Genomic DNA, 14,575 nt, shown 5'->3' on the forward strand with positions numbered 1-14,575 from the left:
GAACTGTTATCTAGTGGAATGGCTCAAGTAGGCTGGATTTACCAGTGTGGCTAAAATAAAGTTGGTTTTTACATTATTTTCAGGGTAGTCATACATGTAGAATTAATTTTTGATGCAAAAATCAGAGTAAGGCTTGCTGTTTTGTGTTTGTGACCATCTAGTATGAATTGGAACTGTTTAAATAAAAGATCCAATTTTAGAATACCTTTACATTTCATTTTTCTACCTTAAATTGCTTGTTTTAGCTGGGTAGTTTGGACATACCTTTGTAAGTATTAAGTAATAGATTTATACTTTGGATAAAAAAGTCTATGAAGAATGTGGTATTCTTCACATTTGTGCGTCCTCTCCCTTAGTTGGGAGCACAGGGCATTTCTGCTTTTGTGATGCAATGTTTCCTGGAAGCCCTGGATCAAACACTGAATTAATTCACTTGGTTGTCATGCCACTTATAGACTGTACTTGTGCATAAATGCTCTTATGACATGCTGACGGAATTTGAGCTGTTGAGTTTTGTTTCTGGCTTGTCCAGCAGGCGAACGGATAAAGCATCAAATGAGAGGTGAAAATGATTGCAGTAATCAGTGTCTGAGCACAGATGTTGGGCCAGACTCTTTGTTTTATTCCTGGACTTGCATAGATGAATAGGACCTTTTCCTATAAGCAGTTCCCACCTGATGTAGAGAGAGCAGAAATGTACCCTCATCCAGTTAGTGTTCCAAGGCCAGCTGTGATGCATTTTGCTCTAATGACCTGTCCGATCCTGATCAGTGTTCCTGCAGAATATTTATTTTTTCATTCTAGCATACTTCATTACTTTGCTTTTAGTTATCTCTAATGGGACTATTGCACCATTCACCACTCGGAGGTCACCTCCACTGAGAAGCCTTCCTGGATCCTCATGAACTGGCTCATGTGCCTTTCTTCTGTGCTCTCATAACACCCTGCCCTTTTCTTTTGCCAGACCCTCAGCACCCTGGATTACAGTGGCTTCCATACTTAACCTGTTCCTCCTACTACTAAGCACGTTGACTGCATCTCTCATTTTCACTGCCGAATCCACGGGGCCTGGTATTGTGCCTGGTGCATGGTAGGGCTAAATAAATTCTTGCTGAATTCCTTTCTCAGGCTATTCTACTTTAACATCGCAATTAGTATGCTTTTTTCACTGCGTTCTTTGAGCATGGCATTTTTATCATTCTCTCAGTGGTTGCCCATCAGCTTCTCGCATCCAGGGTCTATACTAGTTCACCCTTCTTTTTTTCCTAAAATGCTAGTCTCACTGATTCAGAGAGACTAATTGAGCAAACTTCAATTTACTATTAGTTTTAGTCAGCTATTGCCACAATAATGTTGAATAACTAACTCTCTCCTAAACCTACTTATTCATTAAGGATTTGTTCTCAGACTCGGGGTTCTTCTGGTTGATTGTGGATTAGCTGGGCTTGGCTGGTGGCTTTGCCTCCAGTTATGATTGGGCTGGACTTAGCTAGCCCCTTGCTGCAGAGTTGGGCTCAGATCTGCTGCCTGTGTGTTTCTTTTGAGGCCTCAGGCTGAAAGGGTGGAGACTACCAGGAAGCACTCCTCATGGTGATCGAAGCCTAACCAGCTCTCTGGAAGAGAAGGCAGGCCCTGATTTGTAGCGTTTGTCCTTTTCTTTGGTGTATATATATTCCTATCATGGCTGATTTCAAGCTACCAATATGACGCCACTGGGAAGAGTTGCAGAGTAGCACATATAATTATATAATATAATATTATATTATATAATATTTTCCATCATACAGATTCAATAGACAACCTCAAAAGCATATTAAAGGTAAAATGTAGTAAACTAATTAGGAAGTTATGAATTTTGAGTACCTTTTAAAATGTAATTTAATTTTAAATTTATGTAATTTAATTTTTGTTAATGGGTATGTGAAATAACGGCCAATAAATTCCTGAAAATTTAACAAACAATTTTCCTGAACAAGCTGGCTCCAGTACATCACTGTTAACCCAAGTACATGATGTGCAAGAAAGCCTAGTCTCAGCCTGCCATGTTGTTACTTCTGTTCACATCTCATTGATTAAAGCAAGTCTCATAGCTGAACTCAAAGTAAATGGATGAGGAAGCATACTGCCTCTAGAGAGCAGAATTGCAGAGTCACATGGCAAAGGACGTGGCTAAATGAAGGGGGAAGGATAGGGGCCAGTGATTTGGTCTGCTAAACATGTTGCCTACTGGCCATGTTACATATTAAAACAATATCTGTATTATGTTAACTGCATTCAACCCTATCTTTGAAATGTTTACATCATACTACTTATGGGAGCACTCTGGAATATAAATTCTGTTAGCAGATTTACTTAAGATAATTCTTTTTTAAAGTATGTCTCATGCAGTGTAATAGCTGTTATTTAGGAAAGATTTAGAGTTAAAAATTAAAGTCTGAAATTTTGCTTTGTATGTTATTAGGCAGATTCTGGCAGCTAAGATATAGAAGTGTTATTTCCTAGTGGACTGCTCCTTTATCATTCAGTTTATTCTTTTATGCCTATTTTTCTCTCTAAAGGTTTTTTTTCTGATATTAATGTTCAGTCTTACTGTCCCTTTATGTGTTGGCCCTGTGTGTCCTAAGTAGCGCTGATAACTTCATAAATTTGTCAAAATTCTTTTTTTTTGATGGTTGATTCACTTCTAACTTTTTTGGTGGTCGATTCACTTCTAATTCACTTTTTGATGGTAGATTTGCTTCTAAGTACTATTAATGATAGTACTAATGATGATTGTTATCATTGCTGAGTTAATTCAATAAATTGAAGAGATATTAGATGACAGTGGATAAAAAACAGATTACTTTTATTCAAGTCAAGGAAGCTCTAAACAGGACTTTTTAAAAAACCCTATTTATGATTGACCCAGGTATAATTTTTAAAAACCTTATGTAATATATTCTCTTTTACAAATTGCGTTTACATTATTATATTAATTATTTATTGTCGTGTAACAAATTCTCCCAAAATTAGCGGCTTAAAACAGGAAACATTTATTATCTCCTAGTTTCTGGTGATCAGGAATCTGGGTGTAGCTTAGCCTTGTCCTCAGTGGTTTTCATAAGGCTACAAAGCATCAGCCAGTCCTGTAGTCTCATCTTAATCCTCAGCTGGGAGAGAAGCCACATGCCAGCTTTCTCCTAGACTAGTTGGCAGGATTCAGTTCCTGACAGCTGTTGGACAGGCCTCTGTTCCTCACTGGCTGTTGGCTAGAGAACTCCCTCAGTTCCTTGCTATATGGGACTTCTCCATAGGGTGAGCATAACAAAAGCCACAGTCTTTTTTATAACCTGATCTTGGAAATGGTATCCATAACTTGCCTTGTTCTGTTCATTAGAAGCAAGGTCCAACCTGCATTTAAGAGGAGGGAGGATTATGCAAGGGCATAGATATGAGGAAGTGGCAACTGGTGGGGGCTGTTTTAGCAGTTGCCTACCACAATTATATTGCATTCAGCACCCTATAAAATTCCTACTTTTCAGGTTAGAGAGTGAGGGATGTAAGAGGTTAAACTATTTGTTTCAAGGCCAGGATGCCAGCACATAGTGCAACTTGTTCTTCAGCTTGAAATCTTCACCGTCTCAGAAGACAATTTGAAGCACTGAGGTCAAAGCAAATGGTATCATATAAACTGCACGAAGGAGGTGTTCATTGTACCATGTCACCCTCTACAGTGCCAGACATATAATCAATACTCCAAAAATACTTGCACTGATGAATGATTAAAAGACAATGAGAGCATGCCTTTCTTAGCTATTCCTATTCCTCTACTCTAGTTTTATTGGTGTTTAGTTTCTTAATCACAAAGATATAGTAAAATATAATAGACATATTTAAATATTTTTCAAGCTTTTAAAAAATGGTTGGTCTTTATTGCCCAAGTCTCAAGACTGAAGTAATATAGCTAATTTGTCAACAAAGCAGTTACAGTTAGAATTTTGTCTTTATTTTAGAATAATGGTATAAAAGAACAATTGATAAATATCCATTTATCTACCTAAATATCCATGTTGTCTAAGAAATAGAATTCAATCTTTAATGCAAGCTTAGAGATAATAACACAGTTTTCTTGCTTTTTGACAGATAGTTCTTTGGTCATAGTAGGTCTTAAGGGGCCAGTTGCCTGTTTTCTTTTTAATAATATGTGTGGCTTTTGGGATTTGGGCACAAACTAATATTACCTTTGACTTTCTTTAGTTTTTTTTTTTTTTAATTTAAGGAGAGCAGATCGTTCTATTTTAGACAAGTACTCCCATTTTTTGCTTCTCTGCTCTAAGTCAGCCTTGAACAATTGAATTAATGTGATTTTTAGCCTTGCTTTGTTAAGTGGGTCCTGGTGTTTTGAGAGGCCACGTGGCTCTGTTCTTTTGCATGTCTTTGAGGAGTAGTTCATATAGTAGTCTATGGTTGTTCAAAAGGGCGGAGCTATGCTAGATCCATAACAGGTTTTCCACAGTTCATTCTTGTGACCGGCTTCATTTACCTAGTCTTAAGTGTTACCAGTTTATATAAGGACTTACCAGTTGTCATTAACAGGACTATGTTGTTCTCATCTCCCAGGCATGCAGTGTACATTCACCTGAGGTAAGGAATACATGTTAATTCTTATTCCCACTGAAACCATATAATTTTTCCCTCTTTGCTTTTCTTCTTTTCTAACGTAGAGGTGTCAGTTGTGGGAAACTGCAGTCTTCAGTGTCTTCGGTGTTTGTTGCTTCTTTGCTCTCACTATCGTTACGCTAGTGATTGCCACATCTATATTGGCCTCCAGTCTTTTGTTAACTGCTTGATCGTAAATGCTAGGCTAATATTCTCCCAGTGCCAGCATGATACTCCCCACTGAAACTGTGGAAGTTTTCTTTTGACCATGGCATCAAATGTAAAGGCTTTCTTCTTGCATTCAAGTCTTTTCCTAATTTGGCCTTTCACTTCATAATCCGTTTCCAGGCTGCCCAGCGGGCTTTCATCAGCAGCGTGAGTCTTGCATGTGTCACTTCTGCATTGGCCAGGCTTATTCACAACTCCTTCCTTGGCATATGCTGTACCAGCTTCCTGTCATTGTGGAATGCCATCTGGACTCTTCTCCAGCCCTAATGTGTTTCATCCACCAAATACCAGCTTGAGTCTCACTCTGTCCATGTAACTTCCTCTGATGGCTGAGGTCTTTCGTTTACTCTTTCAACCCTGATTCCTTTTCTGTTGGGTGCTTTTGATCTATACCATGCCTTCGTGTATTTTTCTCTAGTTAGTGTGTGTTGTTTCCCAAACAAACTGTAAGTTCTATGAAATTGTCAGCTTTCCAAATGAAACGGTTGGTGTTAAATTGTAAGTTCTGTAATGGAGGACCATGTCTATTACTTTTTTCCCCCATAGAGTCTGATACTGTGCTGAAGCACATAAACAACCCAGATTTCATTGATAAATTCAACACATATTAAGTATTGAATACTTTATGTTTTATGAAACACTTATGAGACACTAGACATTTGGCTTCCCCTGACGAATGAATATATAAAGTCCCCATCCTCATGGCTCTTGCAGACTGGTAAAGAAGGCAGACAGTAAATAAATAATGTTATGATAACTACTATGAATGAAACAGTGTGCAGTGATAAAGAAGAATAAGGGATTTCAGATGGGGGGACAGTCAGGGGAGACCTCTCTGGCAGATAAGGTTTAATAAAATATTGATGCTAAAGCTTGTGTGTGAAACATAGAAAGAGGTACAGGGTAATTCTTCATTAGGCATCCTAAATGTGGAGTGGTACTCTTTAAACATCTGATACTCTTGATCTTTTTTATAAGGCAAGCAGAAGTGATTCTGAAAGGACTGGTTGCCGTGGAGCAGATAAATCTCTCCAGGAGCTTCGTGAAGGGCCTGGGGACCCAGATGGTGATGGGACCATTAGAGAAGAGACTGGAAGGGAGCTGGCTTGAGTTTGATGAGTGCCGCCTTGCAATTGTTGATTTAGAGAAGGGATGAGGAGGTGAGGGAAAGGTTCATATGGACAAGGTAGATAAGAAAAAATTGAAAGTTTAACAGTTCTGAAGTCTTTTTTGAGTACAAATTAAGTATCAAAGATGGAAATGAGGTTAGAAGAAAGAACAATTTAATCACTCTATCAACATACCATTTTAATAGAACGAATAAACAAATTTTCACTTTATTGGTTGGTGGTTTCAGTCTGAATTACATTCAGATTACTGTTTTTTTTTTTTTATCAGGATACAAGATTCGACTAAGAGATGAGAGAATAACACAAAATTAAATATGGAAATTCTGGGTTGCTGGGTTGTGCTGTCTCTTGATTATATGACGGTTGGTGGCCACATGAATACATCATTCCTTTTTTCTTTTTAATAAGAAATTTCTAAACAGACTCAGTTCTGTAAACTTACGTACACCGAAATTATGGGTTTTCATGAAAATCTATAGAATTAGTTCCAATTATATTCGTTTCAATATTAATAACAATAGCTAATATTTATCGAGTGCTTAACTAAATGCCAGGCATTGAGCTCAATGCTTTACATTCAATACTTGATTTAACCTTCACTATTAAGAACAACATTGTGAGGTGAATACTGCTTTAGCATATTGAATCAGGTTAGACATGTTGCATTGTAATCGGAGTCTTAGAACTTTGGTGTTAAATGCTTCAAAACTGTCTTTAGGTTGTACTTTTGTTAGAAGATTACTACACTTAAAATGTTTTAAATTTAGAATTGTGGAACTTTTCATAGAAGAATAGGCTTAAGCATGTTGTAGCTGAGGAAGCTGAAGAACAGAAATGTAACTTGAGTAAATCACTTTTACGTAGGTAGGCGGTAGCAGAGCTGGAACCGACCCAGGTGTTCAGTTCTCAGTCAGTAATAAAAGAAGGCCAGGAACCCATTTTAGAAACTGGAAGTTACTAGAAAGAGTAATAATCTGGATGTTAAGAGATTTCATTTCTAAGAGTGCATTTGCCAGAGACCAACAAATTGTTTTGATGCTGAGGCAACCTTTTGTCCCAAGTTTTTTGTTTTTTTGTTTTTCAGGAAACCAATCTTGGGGTGGATCTAGCCTTTCCTTCAGCAAATATTCACTTAGGGTGCTCTGAGGAGATACTACAAAGAAAGCACTATGAGTAGTTTCTCTCTTAAGGAGTTTACACCCCAGTTTGGGAAATAAGATGCATCACTTGGTGATTATACTTAGCCATGTGTCATAATGCAGTGTAAAGTACCTGTGTGCAATGTGGGAATTGGCTCATTAATAAACAGGCCAACCCAGCTGAAGCATGATAATGCCTATTTTCAGTGCAGAGAATGACGTGATTCAGAACTTTCACTGTGTTAATAAAATGAACTTAAACTTCCCTTGCCGATAGTACTCACATACAGATCTTTCATTCAGGACCATACATTTACAAAAGCATAATTCGATTAACTGGAAATGTATTAGCAATAAGCCCCTCTTTTTTTCAGAACTTGGAAAATATTTTTTTGAAAATTTCAGTCCTTGGAAATTTAATGACTTTAAAAGTTCGATAAAGGTTTATGAAAATTGGGACTGACATCTTGAAGTAGATGAACCAAGAACCTGGTAATGAAGAAAGTGGTAAAACTGACTTATCAGAAGAGGCAAGAAAGGCAGGCTTGCTGGAGGAGGCCACATGTGGGCCAAAGTCTGGAGGTGGGAATCTGCAGAGGGGCTATGTGAGGGTAGAGACCTTTCTGCTTTGTTCCTGCCTTAATAATGGGCCACTGCATACTAGATATTGCTCAGGACTTAAAAAAAAAAAAAAAAAAAAAACTCTGAAATGGAATGCTGCCTCTTTATTATTTTATAAGATTTGTCTTGTCTAGCATATTTTCCTCAAAAATTGCTTGTTTACTTGCCAACAAGGTTGGGAATGTTGTTAAATCCTGTTCTATTAAATTCCACATTTAACCCTTTTTCATTTATTCAGTAATTGAAATCGCTTTCCTGGGTATGTTAACTCTGTTTCAAACAGTAGAAAATAAGCTTGTGTGTACCACCCATCAGTCACAGGGTTATCTGGTCATTTGTAATTGGGGAAGAGGAAGCCTTGAGGAATATTGATGAGAAGACAATGTGGGTGGGACTCTAGATTCGATTAAAGAAACTCTGATAACCTCACTTGATTAGGTTCACTAGTTTTTCCATGTAATAGAGAGATGATTCTAAGATAGCTTGCTTTATTAGCTAAAAGAATGGTTTTTACGTTGCAAGTGCATCTCCTTGCTTATGTGACTTGACTTTATGAAAAAAGAATACCTCCCAGTTTTAAAGTACTCTAAAGTGTTAAGCTCACATATATTTGAAAAATTTCTAAATGAAATGACTTCTATCTCTGATGCTTTGGGAAGGAAAAATGCCTTTGTTTATACCCGTTGAGACCTAATTCTTGGGTATATAGTTGCATGTGAGTTCAAATATTGGGTTATTGGTGATTTGAGAGCCTGCATGTCCTACTTTGCCCAATAGTATCCAAGCTCTCTTTTTAAATATATTTATTTATTTTCACAGTTGTAGAGTAAGTATTATTCACCTTTTTTTCTGAGAAGATTCAGTAAAGGTAAGAAAGTTAAAAAGACTTGTTCCAGAGGTTTTATAAATTATTTCTACTTCATAGACCAGTTGCTGATCAGCTTCATAAAGCTGATCTGTCTTTGCCGTATATTAATGACTGAATTTATTCACCATTTATTGTTGTTTGGGTATTTGGATGTCCAGCCTAAATCAATAGCCTCTCTAGTTTACTGGGTGACAAACATAGATAAAAATTATCAGTTTTAACATAGGACACTGTTTTATCACCAAGGAGAATATCTTCAGCAACTCTAATAGGTTAGCAATCTGCAACCTGGTTACAACTGGACAATGCCCAGTGACTCCTTAACATTCTAATTGTATCCTCATAAAATATAATGCTACCCTAATATTCCTTGGAGAAGAAATTGCATATTCTGTATTAATGTGCTGATATTTCATCCCTCCCCATCCTCCGTGATTCAGTAGTAATATTTTTCTTCAGCATTTTACACCAAAGTGAAATTGGTATTTGTAATATAATTCCCCATATACATTTCCAGTTAATCGAATTATGCTTTTGTAAATGTATGGTCCTGAATGAAAGATGCATTTGTGAGTACTATCTGCAAGGGAAGTTTAATTTCCATTCAGCTTGAGTTCTGCTTATTTCTATATGCCCTTTCTTCCTTCTTTGCTGCCTGTCATTTTCCTTGTTAACCATGAAGATGACTGGAAAAGGTGCCTTGGTTACTGATGGGTATGAAGGTTCTTTTCCAATGTGGTAAAACATAGAAACAGTTAAAAAATGGACCCCCCCCGCCCCCCCAACACAGCAGATGGCAAAATATAAAATAAAAGAAGAAGGTAAAAAATTGAAAGATACTTTCTTAAAATCCTTTATAGTGCTCTTATATATGGGGGAAGATGTTTGTGTTTAACTATACAAAGAATGATTGTATGCAAATTTATTGTTTGCATGTAAACATTTACTTTATGGATACTGGTAAGCTTTGGATCATCAGTTTGCATTTTCCAGTGCAAGGTGCTGCTGGTGGTGCTGCCACTTCAGAAGGAGATGATCACCTGTTAAGAGAAGCATTAATTGTAATATATATGATGTATAAAGACATCTGAGGAATAGGAATAAATGCAGGCTCCATTATTCTGCTTTAATTTGCATCATGAAATACACATATAGATTATGTAGTTATCTTTTTAGACATAATTGTGAACATACCATCTTGATTCTCTAGCTAAACATTTTAGGTTGGACTCTCTGAACTAACAAGAAATGTAGTTCTGTTCTAGAAAAAAATGAAGTATCTCAAAGAATGGCCTATTTCCAACCAAGTTTTATGTAAGCATAACTGTTAATTGTAGAATGATTATGGGTTTTTTCTCCTCTTTTTAAAATCAATGTCAGTTTAAACCTAAGCAAGTGCAACAACTGGCATATAGTCTTTCAAGAAAACATGGTACTGAGAAGAGAATCAGTAAACGATATTTTTAAACTGAACTTGTAGAAAAGTGGTATTTTGTAAAGAAGTGTTATGAGACTGCCAGGGCATGTTGGGAAAAGGCCTGGTCTTTGAGTCCAGACACTAGGTCTTCTTTGGGTCATTCACTCAGTGACATCTGCATGTCCCTTAGGTGTCAGACACTGGACTCTGTCTCAGGGGGGCAGCAGGAAAGAATTTTTATCCTCACAGCAGCCCGCAAGGTAGGTAGAAAAGCAATTACTGTCTGGTATCTGGGAAATAGCTGGGCTTGGACTTGAACTTGGGTCATCTGATTTCTAATCTGTTATCTCTAGTATACCACATTGCCATATAGTATGCACCCCATCTGGATGCTATCACTTAATCAGATAATATATGTGCAAACAAATGCTAAAGTGCTTTTCATATGTAAGTGGCTTTGATATCCAGGACTGAAAGGTTTCTAGGCCAAATGGAGACCACACAACCCTTTGTTTTCCTTTATGGATTCTATTTAAAGTCATCTTAGTTTTGTGTATACCCCCTGAGTCATAACTTAAATTTTGATGCATTTTCTATGATATCGGCAATAGTAAATGCCATCATGTATTCATTGAATCACTTAGTTTTTTAGCAAACATTGATTAATATTTCTTCATGTCTCTCACATACTCTAGGGATGCAAAGATGAAGAAAGCATAGGCTTCACGAATGGTTTATAGCCAAATAAGAGAACAACACGTACCTAAAAAATCATTATAATGCCGTATAGAGCATGCTGTGGTAAAGGTGTGATGAAAGGGGACAGCCTTCTCACAGAGGGTGAGGCATTGGTTCTGGGTCTTCGAGGATCAGTAGGAGTTTGCCAGATAGGACAGTGGTAGAAGGACTTCCTTGGCATTTGGCAGAGTGCTTGTGAAGACAGATGTGATATTCAGCCCCGTGCATTGCTCAGGGTGGGGGGATCATTGTAGGAATGTGATGCACATGAGCTATAGCCTCCCCAAAGCCAGAGAGCTATGGGACTGTGACTCATAGTATCTCCAGCCTGACAATGACCAGGGGTTATTTAAAGAACATCTTTGAGTGTTTAGTAAAGTTTTATTGTGTTGTCTGCAGTAACTTGAAATTTGTGATAAAGATAAGGTTGGTATGACTTGCTGACCATGATGTAGGAAACATTGTCTTCAAGTTGCAAGTCAATGTTTTTTTTCCCCCCTCTTTAATTCCCCTCCCTGCCCCGCCCACTTCCACCGCTGACTTAGGGATGTTGTTATTTCGCTTAAGAACTGGATCTCTGAAGGCGTGGTATCTCCTCCCACACACTCACAGCAGCACCCCTGGGGCCTGGCACACCCAGAGCCTGGCACATCCAGGGTATGGTCTCTGGCTCCACCTGGGGCATGAACCCAGCACCTTCTGCGTGTAAAGCAGACATACTAAGCACTATACTATGGAGCCACCCGCAAGTCAATGTTTTTTTTTTGCAAGCTTTGAGAGGGATTTTAATTTTTGAGATTCAGGTATTTTTTGATGGTAGCAAATATTTTGGAAATATTATCTATATACAAATAATTACCTTGTTAATTGCCAAGATAAAAGGAATATAGTTAAATTGTATAATTAATAGTTTTTATTAGTGGTGCTTGAATTTCCCCGCCCTTGTATGATTTTTTAGTTAATTTTATTTAATAAAGGATGTGTCATCTTAAAAGTTTAATTTCTCTTAGCACGAGACAACAATTAGTCTCTCAAAACCTTGCTAAAATGTGAGAAATCAGATATTAATATGTAGTTTATTTTTTTTATAAATATGCTGAGTTAATAAGTTTAGGAAAACACTATTTTTTTTTTAAAGCCTACAGCACCTGGTCTTCCTAGGTGGTCTCCCATCCAAGTACTAACCAGGCCCTACTTAGCTTCCAAGATCAGACAAGATTAGGCGTGTTCAGGGTGGCACCGCTGTAGACAAGGGAAAACTATTAAAAGCTATTATTTCCTCACATCCTCTAGCTCCTACTAATACCTTCATCAGTGAGGGTTTGATTTGACATCAAAAAATACAACCTAAATAACCATAGCTTTAACCTAGTGAGGTTCTATTTTTCTCACTGAAGGAAAAAGTGAGGTAAGCAGTACATAGCTGATGTGGTGGCTTCAGGGTTGGTGTTCCCTTAGGATCCAGACTTTTCTCCCCTTATTGTCAACTCTCCTTGGGGTGTACCTGTCTCTTCATAGTCTTAAGATGACTGTTCTGCTTCTAGTATTGCATCTACGTTCCAGACAGGATGAAAGAGATAGATAAAACACATGCACCTGACTAGAACTCCACCTAAACATCATCTAATTCAGAACTGTTGTGTGACAGTTCCTTGTAGCAACGAAATCTAGAGAATGTAAGTTTCTTTCCTTTTTTATTTTTTAAAGTTGGGCATATTGCTATTCTGAAAAAAATCTGGACTCTGCTGGTAAGAAAAAAGGAGAAAGGGGTATTTGGTAGGCAACTACAGCATGCATCACTGTATTCAATGTAAGGATCTTCAAGTATGCCCGTTCAGAGTCTGGATTTTTCATGCCTTTGGTGCCTCACCTTGGAGATGGAATTAATGTTCCTTTCGGCAAGAGGATGACTGAAAAAGAAAATACAAATAAAGCCAAAGTGGACACCTTATTTACCCTTAATAAATTGGGAAATAAAACAGGCTACACAAGGAATTCCTTAATATTTTTAATGGAAGGGCGTTTTCTCAAATATTTAACAAGACAGAATTCCAGGAACTATGGTCAATGTTTAGGTCACCTAAGTTTTTATATTGAAACAAACAGCAGGATATAATAATATTCTCCATTATAAGCTTGTCCTTGTCACCACCCCCGCCCCCCACCCAGTATACTTTTTGGATGCTAATCAAATCAAAAGGAAGCCATGCATTATAGGTTATAGTTTTTCAGTGGTGGTGGTAATCAAAACAGGTAGATTTGCCCTATATTGTGCTCAGTATTTCAGGTATTATTTAACCTTTCAAAGAAACTTTTTAAAAGAGCACCTAACATATCAGGTACTATTCTAGGCTTCAGGGATACAGTAGTGAAAACAACAACAACAACAACAACAACAACAACAACAACAAAAACAGACAAAAATCTCTGTCCTTATAGAACTTGCAATCTAGAGTGTTGGCTGAACTCTTTATAATCCTGTAATCGAGGTCTTTAAAAAAAACATTTTTGGGGCTATTACTGCCCTTCTAGTTTGCTTTTCTATGTTTGAAACTTTTGTTGGCTGTATGTGAGATATATGGTTAATGAATTTAGCAACAGCCTTCAATTTTCAGAGAGGCAAAACACAGGCAATCAAAAGTTGTGAGCAGAAAGACTTCTTCAGAGTCTGTCAAATTATTTCATTTTAAGCTCTTCATTTCTCATTTCCATCATGTAAAGTACCTTAATTACAGAATCCTTTTCTTTTCCTAATTAAATATTGTAATACAGTCAAGGATTTTAGTTCTTTAGGCACTTCTTAATGTGTTCAAGAACACTTAATAATCTGAACTTTGGGCATGTAAACAGTTTATTTTAAAATTAAAGGGACAGGGGTATTTTAAAAGAGCGGTAGTCAAGTCATTAGAAGGCTGAGCATGCTGGATGCCGTTTATTGTTTCTATCTGTTTAAAGACAATGAAAAGAAGAAATTGGAAAAAATTCTTCTAGGAGACTGTAGATCATTAGCTACAGAATGTATTTTTTTAAAAAGAAATATTTGGGTGATCTCTTAAAGATATTTATTCCATTGTGCTTCTTGGTAATTCTGATCTCTTATAGCTGAACCCTCGGTATTGTGTACTTGTGTTACACAATATTGGTCTTCATCTGTTCATTTAAGACAGACAGATACAAATTAATCAGTTAACTTGGTTGTTCGTTATTCATTTATTCCTTCCTTTAACAGTTATTTTAGTAACTACCACCAACCAGGCCCTGATTTCTCAGTAGTGAACAAAACAGATCAAATTCTTGCTTTTGTGGAGCTTAAAATTTATGAGGGGAAGACTGTTAAACAAAATTAATAAAACACATAATTAATGCCAATTGGTGATAACTGCCATGGAGAAAAATAAAGCAGGCCAAAAGGGATAAGAATTGATGGGATATGTTGCTATTTTTTTTCTCAACGAATACCAGATTTATTTCTAATAAGGATAATAAAAGCGCTCCAGGTATTTCTGTTTACACTAGAAATAATAAAGACTCAAGTTTAAATTCAAATACAATCCTAATTTTACCATTCGCTGTCTTTAAAAGAAGGTCATTTTGTTTGTTTGTTTTCTTTCCCCACCAAAATAGAAACAAAATCCAACCCTGGGAGGCTACAGCCTCGAGTTGCTATTTTTTATTGGTTAGTTATGTGAAGTCTCTTTGAGAAGGTGACATTTGAATAAAGACCTAAAAGAAGTGAGGAAAGGAGTCACATGGCTGCCAGGGGATAAGCATGTTTCAGATGGAACAGAAAATGCAA

The 14,575-nt window shown here is 37.0% G+C and overlaps 1 protein-coding gene and 1 pseudogene across 4 annotated transcripts in view; one reads left to right on the top strand and one right to left on the bottom strand.

Annotated features, from left to right (window-relative positions):
• The window catches only part of MAST4 (microtubule associated serine/threonine kinase family member 4), a 513,739-nt gene that overhangs the window by 44,796 nt on the left and 454,368 nt on the right, over positions 1–14,575 (top strand). The window lies entirely within an intron of this gene.
• Positions 11,916–12,029, bottom strand: LOC120608394 (uncharacterized; annotated as a pseudogene).

The sequence above is a fragment of the Pteropus medius genome, unplaced genomic scaffold (assembly GCF_902729225.1).
Source record: "Pteropus medius unplaced genomic scaffold, Ma_sr-lr_union100, whole genome shotgun sequence".
Lineage (NCBI taxonomy): Eukaryota > Metazoa > Chordata > Mammalia > Chiroptera > Pteropodidae > Pteropus > Pteropus medius.